The 16,886-nt window shown below is 38.5% G+C and overlaps 1 protein-coding gene across 2 annotated transcripts in view; it reads left to right on the top strand.

Moving 5' to 3' along the window:
- Positions 1 to 16,886, top strand: part of AGAP2 (ArfGAP with GTPase domain, ankyrin repeat and PH domain 2) — a 636,919-nt gene that overhangs the window by 21,380 nt on the left and 598,653 nt on the right. The window lies entirely within an intron of this gene.

Genomic DNA, 16,886 nt, shown 5'->3' with positions numbered 1-16,886 from the left:
TTGGCAGTATGATGGCAGAATCAAAGTGCAGCAGATGCCAGGAGGACACTACCTACCAGAATGCATAGTGACTACTGTCAAGTTTGGTGAGGGAGGGATAATTGTCTGGGGCTGTTTTTCTGTGTTTGGGCTTGGCCCCTCAGTTGCAGTGAAGGGTTATCTTAATGCTACAGGATACAAAGACTTATTAGACAATTGGGTGCTCCCAACTTTGTAGCAACACTTTGGGAGAGCCTTTTTCTTTTCCAGCATGACTGTGTCCCTGTGCACAAAGCAAAGTCCTTGAAGACATGGTTTGATGAGTTTGGTGAGGAACTGGAGTGGTTTTCAGAAAGCCCTGACCTCCACCCCCTAACACATTTGGGATGAATTAGAACACCCATTGCAAGCCAGACCTTCATGTCTAACATCAGTGCCTGACCTTATAAATGATCTTTTGGCTGAATGGACAAAAAGTCCAACAGACACACTCCAAAATGTTATGGAAAACCTTCCCAGAAGAGGTGGTGGGGCAACTTCATATTAATGCCCATAGTTTTGGAATGGGATGTGCAGCAAGCTCATATAGGTGTGATGGTCAGGTGTCCACATACAGTTGCCTAAACAAAACAAAAACATCTGCTACAAAAGGCTGGTTTAGGGCACATGTACATCTTGTTAAGCTAAATCATGAATTTGCTATAAGCATTTCTGTGCTATAAGTGGATAGACGTATAACAAAGGAAAACTGTCATCACTAATGGGCCTTCTGCCACTTAAGATATTTTATTTTATGAAGAATAAGTAGCTTTTTTGAGTGACAAAAAATGGTCTTATAAAAATATACTGAGAACAGCCATCAGATGGACCAGTCATAAGAAAAACTCTCTGTGACCTAATTTTAAGGCAGCAGTGTCTTGCAACATTATTTGTAACTTTGTTATACAATGTTGCAAACCACAGCTCCCATAGAATACTAAAGGCACGTGCACACTCATGAGCTCTTATGAGCTTACCTAGTTTTGCTCTTCAGTAAAAGATACCAAGAGAACAAAGCAAATTTGATAACAGAAGTAAATTGGAAAGTTGTTAAAAATCGCACGCTCTGTTAAAGTTAAATTTTGACTTTACTGTCCCTTTAAGTATAGGGTCATTTTTCACCAAAGTGCTGGTGATAAACAATGAAAACAGCCGATTGTGATTGCGTCTACATTTAAACGGACCCCATAATTTGTTAAGCTGCGCACATTTATTATTTTTTCTTGTTATTGCAACTTTTAATCAGATTTGATATTTGAGTTTTGGATTGATGTAAGGGTTAAACTGAGCTTCCCAAATACAATGCACGAGGAGTACCATAAAACAGGAAGTCAGTCTGTGCATACTTCAGCCTTGCATTTCTCTCAGCTCTATTTGTTGATAAGCTAACAGGCAATCAGTGCGGCTCAGCATGATAAATGCATGAAGGGAAATGATTGCTTATTTTGTGCTGCTTTTATTTTTTAGGTAGTTTCTCCACAGGGATTAACAAAAGAAAGATTTAATATATTTTATATGGAATCTCTGCCATTCTTCAGTAAGAGACGCCCATACCACATGCTGTTATGTTACGCTGGTACATTGTGTATCACTTGTATCCTAACGAAATGTGTTTTTGTGCATGACTAATAAGGGGCGGAACAGATGGTGCTAACTAAACGCTGTGTGCCCATTACATCAACTTGTTAAATCTTCTGTCATCGGTTTTTCATTTCCCATCTTGTTCTTTTTTAACATAAGTACATGATGGTCATTTAAAGGTTGTTGACAGGATCATTTATTGTCAATGTGTGGACCAAGAGGAATAATGTGCCCAGTTCATAACACACATTTTGTCAATGAAGGGAAATTAAACCCAATTTTTCTTTCTTTCATGATTCAGATAGAGAAAACTATTTTAAACAGCATTCCAATTTACTTCTATTCTCTATTGTCCTTAATTCTTTAGCTATCCTTTGTTGAAGAAATAGCCATGCACATGGGTGAGACTATCACTTGAGGCATCTATGTGCAGCCACCAATCAGCAGCTACTGAGCCTATCTAGATATGTTTTTCAGCCAAGATAATCAAGAAAATGAAGCAAATTAGATAATAGAAGTAAATTAGTAAATTGTTTAAAATTGCATGCTCTTTCTAAATCACAAAAGAAAATTTTTTGGATTTTATGTCCCTTTAACCCCATGCAATCAGTAATGCACACTTTGGTATTACAAGTTTCTGCTTAAAGGGACACTGAACCCATTTTTTTCTTTCGTGATTCAGATAATCACGTGATTGCATAAAATGTTAAGCAACTTTCTAATTTACTCCTATTATCAACTTTTCTTAATTCTCTTGGTATCATTATTTGAAATGCAAGAATGTACGTTTAGATGCCGGCCCATTATTGGTGAACAACCTGGGTTGTTCTTGCTGATTGGTGGATAAATTCATCCACCAATAAAAAAAAGTGCTGTCCAGAGTACTGAACCAAAAAAACAAAAAAACAAAACAAAAAAAAAAAAGCTTAGAAATTGATAATAGGAGTAAATTAGCAAGTTGTTTAAAATTGCATGCTCTATCTGAATCATGAAAGAAAAAAAACTTGGGTTCAGTGTCCCTTTAAGTGCTACAAGTCGCATGCTAAGCTAAGCACGGTATACAAGGGAAAAGTGAAAGCTCAAACGCAAACTCATTTTGTGCTTGTTGGATTAGTGTGACTGAAGAGCTCACATAATGGGTTAGGGGTTAAACAAATGTGCACTAACCACAACATAAATACATTTAAAAATACAGTTACACTCATATAAACACTACCTGATAAAAATGACTCATATAAATTTAAATTTAAAAAAATGATACGGGTTTAAAGGTATATGGTAATGTCTAAATATGTGTATGTATGTATATATTTTATATATGTATTTATATATGTATGTATATATCTATACATATATAAATAGATATATATGTATACACACACACATATATACCGCTTCACTTGTAATCTAGCCCTAAATTGGTTAACTAAAGAACTCTAATACGTCCGTTACATATAAAGAACTCTCTATATTTTCAGAGGGGTGGTAGCGCACTCATTTGACACATATTACAAGTTACTAATGTGCAGTTAGAAATGTCCCTTTATGTTTTATACCTCTTTATGTTTTAGCACTTTTTACAACCTGTTGTTAACTAAATTTGCCTGCTAGTATGTTTTAAAATGCTATTAAAATAATTCATTTGAGGTTGCATTAAAGGGACATGAAACCCCAAATTGGTCTTTCATGATTCAGACAGAGCAGGTATTATTGTCAATTTAGCTCTAATATCTTGGTATCCTTTCTTGAAGGAGCAGCAATGCACTAATGGGAGCTAGATAAACACATTGGTAAGCCAACCAGTAGATGCATATATGTGCAACCACCAATCAGCAGCTAGCTCCCAGCTCTTGACCCTACCTAGGTATGCTTTTCAACAAGGATACAAAGAGAACAAAGTGAAAAAGATAAAATAAATAAATTGGAAAGTTGTTTAAAATTGTATGCTCTAACTGAATCATGTTTTATGTCCCTTTAAGGCTTACTAAATATGGAACAAAAAGTTAATAAGAAAAAAGGTTTAGCGTGTTGGGGAAGGGGTATAGGTATAATGGTGTATAAAAAAGGTCAATGGTGAATGTGTGTATTAAAGCCATTGTTAGATGTTAATTTCCCTCAGGTAATGAATTTCTATTAGGCCCAAATGTTCAATAATGCAAATGTGTAAAGCTGGTTTAGCGCAATGCTTCCTCTCAAGCATAGATATATTCATGTTAGTTTCATTGTACGTCAACACCAGAATTTTTGTTATTTAAAAATATAGGTAATCCTTTTATTACCCATTCCCCAGTTTTGCATAACCAACACAGTTATATAAATATACTGTTTATCTCTGCGATTACCTTGTATCTAAACATCTTCTGACAGCTCCCTGATCACATGACATTTTATTATCTATTGACTTTCATTTTAGCCAATTAGTGCAGTGTCTGCCATAAGCCACGGGCGTGATCACAATGTTATCTATATGGCTCACATGAACTAGCCTGCTAGTATGTTTTAAAATGCTAGCACTCCCCTTTTGTGAAAAGCAAATAAAAAGCATGTGATAAGAGGTGGCCTTCAAGGGCTTAGAAATTATCATATGAGCATTCCAAGGTTTAGCTTTCAACTAAGAATACCAAGAGAACAAAGGTGATAAAATTGGTGGACAAAATTGGTGATAAAAGTAAATTGGAAAGTTGTTTAAAATGGCATGCCATATTTGAAACATAAAAGTTTTTTTTGGATTTGACTGTCCCTTTAAGCATTTTTACACTTAATTTGTAATCTAGGCCTAAGTGATTATATTCTATCCATTGTGAGCTTTTTGTTTTCTTCTCTGGGGTATTGATGCCAGATTGGTTTAAAATGATTCACCTGTTTAAGACTATCATACCTGAATCATATATTAAACATAGAGGCCCCACAGTAGGAACTTATATATATATATCATTTAATTATAAATTGAAGATGAAATGTGCAGAAAAATAAAAATTTCAATTACATTGCCAAACTCTTGATAAAATGGGAAAGACTATCCCCTACAGTAAACAGTGGCCTCTGCAATATGATTTATATATATATTTGAAAACTACACAAAAGTATACAGGAGTAACAATTTATTCATGATCTTACTTCATAAAATGATTGCGCCAAAAATACAAGTACAACCCTTAAATGGACACTGAACCCAAATTTTTTTCTTTCATGATTCAGATGAAATTTTAAGCATCTTTCTAATTTACTCCTATTATCAAATTATCTTCATTCTCTTGGTATCTTTATTTGAAATGTAAGAATGTAAGTTTAAAGGCCGGCCCATTTTTGGTGAACAACCTGGGTTGTCCTTGCTGATTGGTGGATAAATTCATCCACCAATAAAAAAGTGCTGTCCAGAGTTCTGAACCTAAAAAAAGCTTAGATGCCTTCTTTTTCAAATAAAGATAGCAAGAGAATGAAGAACAATTGATAATAGGAGTAAATGAGAAATTTGCTTAAAATTGCATGCTCTATCTAAATCACGAAAGAAAAAATATTGGGTTTAGTGTCCCTTTAAATGGACTTAAAACACAGTATTCCCCCCCCCCCCACACACACAATTTAGGTAGAACATACAATTGACTAGAAACAACTTTCCATTTTACTTCTATTAAAGGGATAGTCTAGTCAAAATTAAACTTTCATGAATCAGATAGAGCAACAATTTTAAGCAGCTTTCTAATTTACTCCTATTATAAAATGTTCCTCGTTCTCTTGGTATCTTTATTTAAAAAAGCTGGAATTTAAGCATAGGAGCCAGTCCATTTTTGGTTTAGCACCTGGGTAGTGCTTGCTGATTGGATGGCAACATTTAGACGCCAATCAGCAAGCACTACCCAGGTGCTGAACTAAAAATGGGCCGGCTCCTAAGCTTACATTTTTTGCTTTTTTAAATAAAGATATCAAGAGAATGAAGAAAAAATAACAGTAGTAAATTAGAAAGTTGCTTAAAATTGCCCGCTCTATCTGAATCAGGAACATTTAATTTTGACTAGACTATCCCTTTAACAACTTTGCTTCATTCTCTTGGTATCTCGTGTACAGTATGTGCATGGTGTATGCCCTCTTTAAGAGAGGATATTACCTATACAGCAAATATAATAGCTAGATGAGTGCCATTTTATGACATTCATACTGAGCCATTCCCAAACCAAAAAAGCTAAACCGTTATTGCAATAATAATTAAAAAAGAATATTGTGGGAATATTAAATTAATCTTCTGATATCAAATATATATTATAATGCTTTGACAGTAAAGGCTACAATAGGATATTTTTAATTTCAAATTTAAAAACACAGTGCGAGTGTTTCTAAAAAAGTGCAATTATCCCATCACTATTTATTGCACTATTTGGGGAATCTGCTTTGGGGCACATTCCAGTGGATTTTTGTAACACTTTAGATGACAGCTTTCTGCTCATTACTATCTTGTTTTTCCACTGTGCTGCAGGTGAGATTCCAGCAAATTCTGTGTAAAAATATTAAATGGACATATAAGTGAAGCATAACTTTCAGTGTTCCAAGTAAAGGACCATCAGACTAAAAATGATATCACTTGCTTATATTTTAAGAAGTGAAAATATTATTACCTGGCCCCTTTACATAAATTAGCTACAGTATACGCAAGGGGTTAACGATGACATCACAGTATAACTTCAATCGACCCCTTAGGCAACAAGCTGTCTTGGGAGGGAGCCTCTAATAGCTCTGTCAGATTAATCACTGCTTACTTAGTAAATATATCTTAGTTTCTATGGAAAGTCATTGATCATTTTGTATTACTGATTAACCCCTTCATACTGTTTTCCAATTTACTTCCATTATCAATGGTATCCTTTGTAAAACAGTAAACCTCAGAAGCAGCAGGGCACTACTGGCACCTGTCAGGGTTTTTCCCCTGTTTTGTTTGCCATGTGCTGCTGGCAGCCATTTTACTCACCTCTCTTGCTGACTATGGTGCATTGTGGGGATGCTGCTCATTTCCTGCACTTCCTTTTATGGCCAGACTGGTGTGCATCATCTGTGTGAGACAGGATGTAGTCTAAGAATTGTGATGTCATCACTTATTATTTAAAGGGCCTCTGTTCAGTATGCTTTGCCTTTGCGTTGTCTCAGACCTGTTTGTGAGAGTTCCTGTGTATTACCTGGCTGTTTGACGTCCTTCTTGGTTCCTGATCCCTGGCTTGTTCCTGACTCTGCTGTTTTCCTTGTTCCTGATTCCAGCTCGTCTGACTATTCGCTTTGGCTCCTGACTCTGCTCGTCTGACTACCAGCTCTGGTTTTGATTCCTGGCTTATTTGACTTGTGGACTTTTTATTATTTTTTTGTTATTAATAAAGGTGTAATTATTTTTTCACTTCTCGTCTCAGTCTGATTCCTGGCACCCTGACATTATGCAAAGGCCATGAATCCTGATGGTGCTAATAATCTACCTTTACCTGCCATCATTTCTAGGATGGATGAACAGGATCACCGCTTGGATCAATTTGAACTAGCCCTGCAAACCCTGCTGACTTGCACTGCACATTTGGACCAAAGTGTCCCACAAGCTATGGCTGCTCCTGTTTCCGCTGCTGCACCTAGTCCTACCAGGAGCATGTCTGGTTCTGCACCTCTACCTCAGCGATATGGAGGCGATCCTATTCAGTGCAGAGGGTTTTTGAACCAGGTGGGCATTTACTTTGAGATGTTACCTTAGGCGTTTCCCTCTGACAGAGCTAAGGTGGGATTTCTCATCTCGTTACTCTCTGACACAGCTCTTGCCTGGGCTAATCGCTTGTGGGAGATTAATAAACCTGTGATTTCAAATTACCCTGAATTTGTGGCCTCCTTTCAAAGGGTATTTGATGTTCCGGCTCGCTCCTTCTCTGCTGCTAAACGACACATGTCCATTCAGCAATGTACAAGATCTGTTGCTCAGTATGCTATTGAGTTCCGTACGCTTGCCGCAGAGGTTGGTTGGAACAATGAAGCCCTTGTTGCCACCTTCTTTCATGGGCTCTCTGATGCGATTAAAGACGAAGTTGCTGCTAGAGATTTACCAGAGAATCTCGAGGCATTGGTGTCTTTTTTTTATCCTAATTGACATCAGACTCAGAGAGAGGCCCTCTTTCAAGGAGCGCTTGCGGAAGCCTCCTGTTCCATTGTGTCCTACGTGTTCATTCTCACCCATGCCTCCCTCTCCTCCCATTTTTTGAAGTCTTGACCTTTTGAAGTCTTGTCCTACACGGCCGGGAAAAGCTCATACCTAAGGTCCTGTCAGGGGCAGACCTTGGGTGGTTTATCCTCGTCAACGGAACCGCTTAAGGAGAAACCTTTGGTCACGGTTGTCCTTTCCTGGGTGGACTCCTCCATAGTCACCCAGGCTCTTGTTGACTCCGGTGCTGCGGGCTATTTCATTGACAGTGCTTTTGTATCAAAGCACTCCATTCCTGTTTTGCCTCGGTCCGTTCCGCTTGCTATTGAGGCCATTGATGGCAGGCCCCTTCAGCCCGCACTCGTTACTCACGAAACTGCTCCGTTGTCCATGGCTGTTGGGGCTCTCCATTTTGAAACCCTACAGTTCCAGGTGATAAAATCTCTGCATTTTCCGGTTGTTCTGCATTATCCCTGGCTCCAAAAGCACAATCCCAGACTTGACTGGCGCAGGTCCAAAATTTTGCTGTGGTCCCTGCAATGTATTTCCACTTCTCTTCGGAAACCAGTTAAAGTCTTGTGCACTTCTTTGGTATCTCAATTGCCAGAGGAGTACCAAGAGTTCCTAGACGTTTTTGACAAGGTGCGTGCCGGTACGTTGCCTCCTTACCGGTCTTACGATTGTGCCATAGACCTGCAACCCGGAGCCATTCCTCCTTGGGGCCGGGTTTACCCTCTGTCTGTTGCAGAGAATTGAGCTATGGAGAGTATGTTGCCGATGCTCTGTCGCGTGGTATCATCCGCAAATCCTGCTCTCCTGCAGGGGCTGGCTTCTTCTTTGTGAAGAAAAAGGGTGGCGAGTTAAGACCATGCATCGATTAAAGGGGTCTTAATCGTCTTACCATTAAGAATGCTTACCCTATTCCGCTCATTACGGAACTCTTTGACCGCCTCAAGGGAGCTACGGTCTTTACTAAACTTGAGAGGATTGTACAATCTCGTTAGGATCAAGGAGGGCCACGAATGGAAAACAGCGTTTAACACCAGGAGCGGGCATTATAAGTATCTTGTAATGCCCTTTGGCCTATGTAATGCTCCTGCTGTTTTTCAGGAATTTATTAATGATGTCCTACGAGATATGTTGCAACAGTGTGTTGTGGTGTACTTAGACGACATCCTCATACACTCACCCACACTTGAGGTTCATCGTTCTGATGTTACACGTGTTCTTCAGAGACTACGTGAGAACGGCCTGTTTTGTAAACTCGAGAAATGTGAGTTCCATCAGACTCAAGTATTCTTCCTAGGTAATGTTATCTCTGTTGCAGGGTTCTCCATGGATCCTGACAAGTTATCTGCAGTTCTGCAGTGGCCTCGCCCAGTTGGTCTTCGGTCTATTCAACGTTTTTTGGGGTTCGCCAATTACTATAGAAAGTTTATTAAAAACTTTTCTTCCTTGGTCAAACCTATCACAGACATGACCCGTAAAGAGAATGATCCACTCCATTGGTCACCTACTGCCATTAAGGCCTTTGATAGTCTTAAGACTGCCTTTGCTGCCTCTCCAGTTCTGGCTCATCCTAACCCTGTCCTGCCTTTCGTTCTTAAGGTCAATGCGTCTGAGACTGGAGAAGGTGCCCTTTTGTCTCAACGTCCTACGCCTGATGGTTCCTTGCATCCGTGTGGTATCTTCTCTAAGAAATTGTCTCCAGCGGAGTGCAATTATGTAATTGGTGAATTACTGGACATAATTTTGGCACTCAAGGAATGGAGGCATCTTCTTGAGGGTACTAGCGTGCCAGTGCTCATTCGTACTGACCACAAGAATTTAACTTATCTATCTGAAGCAAAACGTTTGTCGCCCCGACAGGCCAGATGGGCGCTATTTTTGTCTTGGTTTAATTATGTGGTCTCCTACCTGCCTGGTAGTAGGAATGTTAGGGCTGATGCCCTCTCTCGACAATTTTCGCCTCTGTCCAAGGAGGAGTCTGTACCTACTCCTGTTATACCTCCTGACCATATTTTAGCTACCATACGTACTCCCTTGGGGGAGGAGATCCTGGCTGCACAAAACAATGCACCTCCTGAGAAACCTAGTGGTAAGTGTTTTGTTCCTGAGAATCTTCAAACTAAACTTTTGCACACTTACCACTATCCTAAAGCCGCAGGTCTCCCAGGCAAGAACCAAATGATTTGGTCTGTCACTCGACAATTCTGGTGGCCAGGTCTTCGTTCTAAAGTTGCTGCGTATGTTGCCTCCTGCTCAGTTTGTGCACAGAATAAGACTCCTCGACGTCTTCCTGTGGGTCTTCTTCAACCTATTGCTAATGGTGAGCGTCCTTGGACACATCTTTCCATGGACTTCATTGTCGAACTCCCTGTTTACAATGGCAATACTGTTATCCTTATGGTGGTTGACCGTTTTTCTAAAATGTCACATTGCATTCCCTTGATGAAGTTGCCTACCGCTCAGGAGCTTGCTTCAATTTTTGCCCGGGAGGTCTTCCGTTTACATGGGTTACCCAAGGAGATAGTGTCGGACCGGGGTAGCCAGTTTGTCTCCAGATTTTGGCGTTCCTTTTATGCTCAAATGGGGATCCAGTTTTCCTTCTCCTCTGCATATCACCCTCAATCCAATGGGGCTGCGGAACGGTCTAATCAAGCTCTGGAACAGTTCCTCCATTGCTATGTCTCAGATTACCACAATAATTGGTCTGAACTGTTACCTTGGGCAGAGTTTGCTCGTAATAGTGCTATTAATGCTTCCTCCAAGTTATCCCCGTTCATGGCGAATTATGGGTTTCAACCATCCTAGTTGCCCGATTCATTCATATCTCAGGGTATTCCGGCTTTGGAGGAGCATTTCCGGCAACTCCATTCCACGTGGGTGTGGATTCAGGATTGCCTTCATCGTTCTATGCAGCGCCAAAAGTTACAGGCTGATCGTAGGCGTCTGCCCACGCCTTCCTACCAGGTTGGTGAGAGAGTTTGGCTGTCCTCCCACAACTTGAACCTTCGTGTGCCTTCCAATAAACTGGCTCCCCATTATGTTGGTCCTTTTCGAATACTCCGACGGGTCAATCCTGTGGCCTACGCTCTTGACCTTCCTCCTGCAATGCGCATCTCCAATGTTTTTCATGTCTCCCTCTTGAAACCATTGGTTTGTAATCAGTTTACCCCTGTGTTGCCTCGTCCCCGTCCTATCTTTGTTGACAACCATGAGGAGTATGAGGTCAGCAGCATTATTGACTCTCGTATGTCCAGGGGCTGTGTACAGTATTTGGTTCACTGGATGGGCTACGGTCTGGAGGAGCGTTCTTGGGTTCCCTCCTCTGATGTTCATGCTCCCACCCTCCTCCGTGCCTTCCATGCCCATTTCCCCAATAAGCCTTTTGTCCTCCCGTGGGGGAGGGGTCGTTGAGGGGAGGGTACTGTCAGGGTTTTTTCCCTGTTTTGTTTGCCATGTGCTGCTGGCAGCCATTTTACTCACCTCTCTTGCTGACTATGGTGCATTGTGGGGGATGCTGCTCATTTCCTGCACTTCCTTTTATTGCCAGACTGGTGTGCATCATCTGTGTGAGACAGGATGCAGTCTCAGAATTGTGATGTCATCACTTATTATTTAAAGGGCCTCTGTTCAGTATGCTTTGCCTTTGCGTTGTCTCAGACCTGTTTGTGAGAGTTCCTGTCTATTACCTTGCTGTCTGACGTCCTTCCTGGTTCCTGATCCCTGGCTTGTTCCTGACTCTGCTGTTTTCCTTGTTCCTGATTCCGGCTCGTCTGACTCTGGTTTTGACTCCTGGCTTGTTATTTGACTTGTGGACTTTTTATTATTTTTTTGTTATTGATAAAGGTGTGATTATTTTTGCACTTCTCGTCTCAGTCTGATTCCTGGCACCCTGACAGTACCTAGCTGAGTCCAAACCACAAAAGGTATTCAAGTCTCCAAGAAATTTAAACCTTTATTTTCTTACATGGGGTCCTCAGAAAAACATACAACGTTTCAAGCCTGCTATAGGCTCTTAATCATGTATATACATGATTAAGAGCCTATAGCAGGCTTGACACATTGTATGTTTTTCTGAGGACCCCATGTAAGAAAATAAAGGTTTCTTTTTAAATTTCTTGGAGGCTGGAATACCTTTTGTTGTTTGGACTGTATCTTTGGACTTGGCAGGTCCTATATTCCATGCCCCACAAGCCTGAATAGCAGTGTGCTGTTTTCCAAATCTTTTCTGTTACCAGTACCTAGCTGAGCACATCTGGTGAGCCAATAACAAGATGCATATGTGTGTAGCCACCAATCAGCAGCTAGCTCCCAGTAGTGTATTGCTGCTTCTGAGCCTACCTAGGTATGCTGTTCAACAAAGGATGTCAAGAGAAGGAACCAAATTTGATAACAGAAGTACATTGGAAAGTTCTTCAAATTGCATGCTCTATCTGAATTTTAATTTTGACATTAAGTGTACTGCAAGCAGGACCAGATTTGCCATTAGGCAGAACAATCACTTGCCTGTAGGCTGCCTTACTCCTATCTTATTGTTTGATTGAACTTACAGACCTCTGATTATTACCTATGCTATATACTTGGTTGTGATGTAGATGTAACTCATGCTTCTTGGATATTACAGAAATTGTGGGAATGTACTAATATGTGGGTTAAGTTCCGCAGTCCCTTGCTGCCATGAATTTTCACTTTTTGTATTTAAAATTTTATTCATATTTAAATTTAAAGTGTGTGGAAACCACCTATTTCATGTCTTATACTATGTTAGCTACCAAATGAAATATATGTTGCACATGTGTCATCATACACCCTGTGGTCATAGTGCAATTTTGCCTATCCGTTATGGACAAGAAAGCAGCTGATTCATTGCAATGGTCCAACCAAGCATTGCAAACATGTTTTGTGCATGATAAGAACTTGTTGACTACCTTATTTTTTGGGTTTCTAATAACCTTATTCCAATATACCACTCCCATCTAACACAATAAACTATTGCTGTGCTGCAGGTACATGACATACTACCCAATAAAATAAGTGCACATCTTGCTCTAATTGTATACATGCTTTAAAATCCTATCTTTTAGGGGTCTCGTTGTGTGCCCTATATACTAAACTTTACACAAAATGCATGCAATCAAATAAATTAAAGAATTAACAATTTATAATAGAAGTGGTTTTATATTCCTTCTGTGTTATCATATATTTAAACCCCATAACAAATGGAGCAAAACTACAACATTTACACACCCTGGTGCCACACCTATGTCCTAAATTGTGGTTTCAACAAAGGTGGACATTGCATTTCCCTTAAATGAACAGTAAACACTTAGTAATTACAATAAAAAAAATTAAAATAAATTAACATCTTGTTTGCTGAATTGTTTTTCAATAGTTAAACTATAGTCTACCCACCTCTTGTTTTATTTGGAGGAGCCATTCGAAGCTAACCATGGTCATATGTTAGTATTAAATGCGTTGTTTTGTAGTTATCAGTTTAAGACAAAGACATGCAGTTTAAGGAAAGATATGCAGCAGGGTTGGTCTTGAGAAGTTAGCAAATTATGAGAATGACTAAATTACATGAAAAGGGGGAAAATAAATAATGAAAGTATACTGCAAAGTTGTTTCATTATGCACAGCTAATTATTTTATATAATGTGCTCAAGTTCTTTACTGTCTCTTCGATGTTCTCTACTTCCTGGACACAAAGCCACAACCCGCTGACAAGATGTTTGCTATGCAATCGTACACCTCCAAACAGGAAGTGATTCCTTAAATATGCTACAAATGTTATCAAATTCTTAAGAATACAACAAAATACATAATTGTCTCTCATTAGACTGCTTCCTCTTCTGTAACAACTTCTGTCTAGACATACTGTACCATCCGCCACTAATTTAGCATTATGCAACTGCTTAGACTTATAGCCCCCATCCAATAACCTTCACTAAAGCATCCGCCTGCTGTTCATATTCTACCTCTGTAGTAAAATTATGCGTTATCCTTATAAATTCACCTTTATAATGCCCCTAATATTATGTGCAGGATGGTAGGATGTGGCCCACAAAATATTGTTACCTGTTGTTGCCGGCGTAAGATAATTAGCTACATTAATGCTGTGCTTGATCACATCTTAAGTTAAAAGAACACTAAAGTCAAAATTAAACTTTCATGATTCAGAGAAAACATGCAATTTTAACAGACTTTTCAGTTTACTTCCAATATGAGATTGTGCACAGACTTTTTTACATGTGCACTTTCAGAGGCACCATCTAATATAGAGCATGTGCAAGAGTTCACAATTTATACGTATATAAGTCTGTGATTGGCTGATGGCTGTCACATGATACAGGGGGCTGGCTTTTGCATTTTCTTGTTATTATGCACTTCTACTTCTTTAAAGGGTCACTGTACTCAAAAATTTTCTTTCGTGATTCACATAGAGCATGCATTTTTAAGCAACTTTCTAATTTACTCCTATTATCAAATTGTCTTCATTCTCTTGGTATGTTTATTTGAAAAGCAAGTATGTAAGTTTAGATGCCGGCCCATTTTTGGTGAACAACCTAGGTTGTCCTTGCTGATTGGTCAGCACCAATAAACAAGTGCTGTCCATGGTACTGAAGTAAACATTTGCTGGCTCCTTAACTGAGATGCCTTCTTTTTCAAATAAAGATAGCAAGAGAACAAATTAAAATTGATAATAGAAGTAAATTAGAAAGTTGCTTAAAATTGCATGCTCTATCTGAATCATGAAAGAAAAAAATTGGTTTCAGTGTCCCTTTAATGGTCATTTAAACACGTTTTAATAGTATGATCAAAACAAAATTATTGGAATTAATATCCTCACAATATTTACTAGTTTCTTCAACAGTCCCTTTCCATATAAAGGCTAGAACATCTGTATCCCAAGTATAAAAAAGATCTGATCTCTGAAGGGATGACTTTCTCCATAGACATAGCACAGCTCCCACCACCTTAAAAAGAACATGACATAGGATGGGCACTGAACTGCAGAACCTCAGTTTTTGTTTGTTTCTTACAGAAATGTTAGGCCCCGCCTCTACTCAGCCATCATCATTTGTTTAGGTTAAAACTTTACAATAAAAGACAGCTAGATAGCTAACTTTATCAAAAGGTATAGTGTCTTAATAAAAAATATTTTACTATTGTTATCAGATGTACTGCTTGTTCTTAGTAGTAAGTATACCAAGAGAATGAAGCAAATTAGATAAAAGAAGTAAATTGGAAAGTTTTGTTAAATTGTTTGCTCTGTCTGAATCATGAAATCATTTTTTTGTTTCATTCTCTTTCATGTTTAAACATGCAGAAAAAAGCTTGAATTGCTTTAAATCACCACTAGAGGGTGAGAACGCCTTGCAGAAATGATATGTCCATCAGTAGGAATGACCACAGAAACAGAAAGCAAGGGAACACACATATTACAGGACTACTGTGATCTGGCAAATATAGTAAACTATGGCAGCTACCCTGGACTAATATTAGACAGCTGTGCTACCATTCAACTTTATATCTTTAGTGTGTTTATATTTAAAGGGACACTAAAGTCAAAATGTAACATTTATGATTCGAATAGCGCACACAGTTTTAAGAGACTTTCTAAATTACTTCTATTATACAATTTTGCACATTCTTTTTATATACATACTTTTTGAGGCACTAGCTCCTACTGAGCATGTGTACAAGTTCATAGGGTATACTAGTATGTGATTGGCTGATGAGTGTCACATGATACAGGGGGTCATCAAATGGGAAAAGATACATTTGTCAGAAAAAAATCTACTGCTTTTTTAAAATTCAGAGTAAGTGTTATTACATTGACTTTATAGTATGCACGTGTTAATTATGCAATCATACTGTATTTAGTAAATTAGTGGACATTTAATATCTATGAAAATATGCTTATAGACACACAGTAATAACTTAAAGTACCTAGAAAGATTCAGGCATAATACAATTTGAACTGGAATTATTGGAATATGTTGCATGGATCTTCAATTAAAACATAACCAACATAGCACTTAGTATGAAAATATGAGTATTACAAATTTACATGGAAACTAAAAATATTAAATTATTTACATATGAATCATATTGAATTAATTTACACTGGTATATTAATAGCGTACAAGACAAGTGTGTGTAATCTTAATTAAAGACTTGTTAATATATTAATCCGTTTATCTATGGTCATAATGAAGTTCAAATCAGAAGTTTGCTATCATACACAGTGTATTTCCACAGGGTAAACTAAAGCACAATCTGAATAACCACAATAGTTTTGTTTTATAATATTATGGATTAAGAGTTTGTAGTTGCTCTGGAAATAACTGGCTTGGAATTGACAGTCATTTGTATCATGTACCTTCCCTATTGCTATATAATGGTCATTACACACATCTATGTATTGGTAGTAAATAGAAGAAGCTCGTGTAGCCTCCCCGGCACAGAAAATACCTGCAGAAAACGTTTTAGCAGCAAATTAGGAAACTCAAGGTACTGCACACTGCTCAACAAATACAACTGATCAGAAAACACAGGATTAGTAACAGAATAATACAATTACACATTAAACATACTTGAGTTTCTAGTACTAAACAATTTTATATTTATCAACACTAGTTGATTAAAGGGACACTGAACCCAAATTTTTTCTTTTGTGATTCAGATAGAGCATGCAATTTTAAGCAACTTTCTAATTTACTCCTATTATCAAATTTTCTTTATTCTCTTGGTATGTTTATTTGAGACTGTAAGTTTAGATGCCGGCCCATTTTTGGTAAACAACCAGGGTTGTCCTTGCTGATTGGACAGCACCAATAAACAAGTGCTGTCCATGGGTCTGAACCAACAATTTGCTGGCTCCTTAGCATAGATGCCTTCTTTTTCAAATAAAGATAGCAAGAGAACGAAGAACAATTGATAATAGAAGTAAATTAGAAAGTTGCTTAAAATTGCATGATCTATCTGAATCATTATAGAAAAAATTTGGGTTCAGTGTCCCTTTAATACAGGGGCATAACTAATACAGGGTCTAATGGGGTCTCAGATCAGTGGCATCACCCCCCATGTCCCCCAGACAGTGTTCACTCCTTGCTATCTT

This window comes from Bombina bombina, chromosome 3 (assembly GCF_027579735.1).
Source record: "Bombina bombina isolate aBomBom1 chromosome 3, aBomBom1.pri, whole genome shotgun sequence".
NCBI lineage: Eukaryota > Metazoa > Chordata > Amphibia > Anura > Bombinatoridae > Bombina > Bombina bombina.
This window is presented reverse-complemented; position numbering and strand designations above follow the sequence as displayed.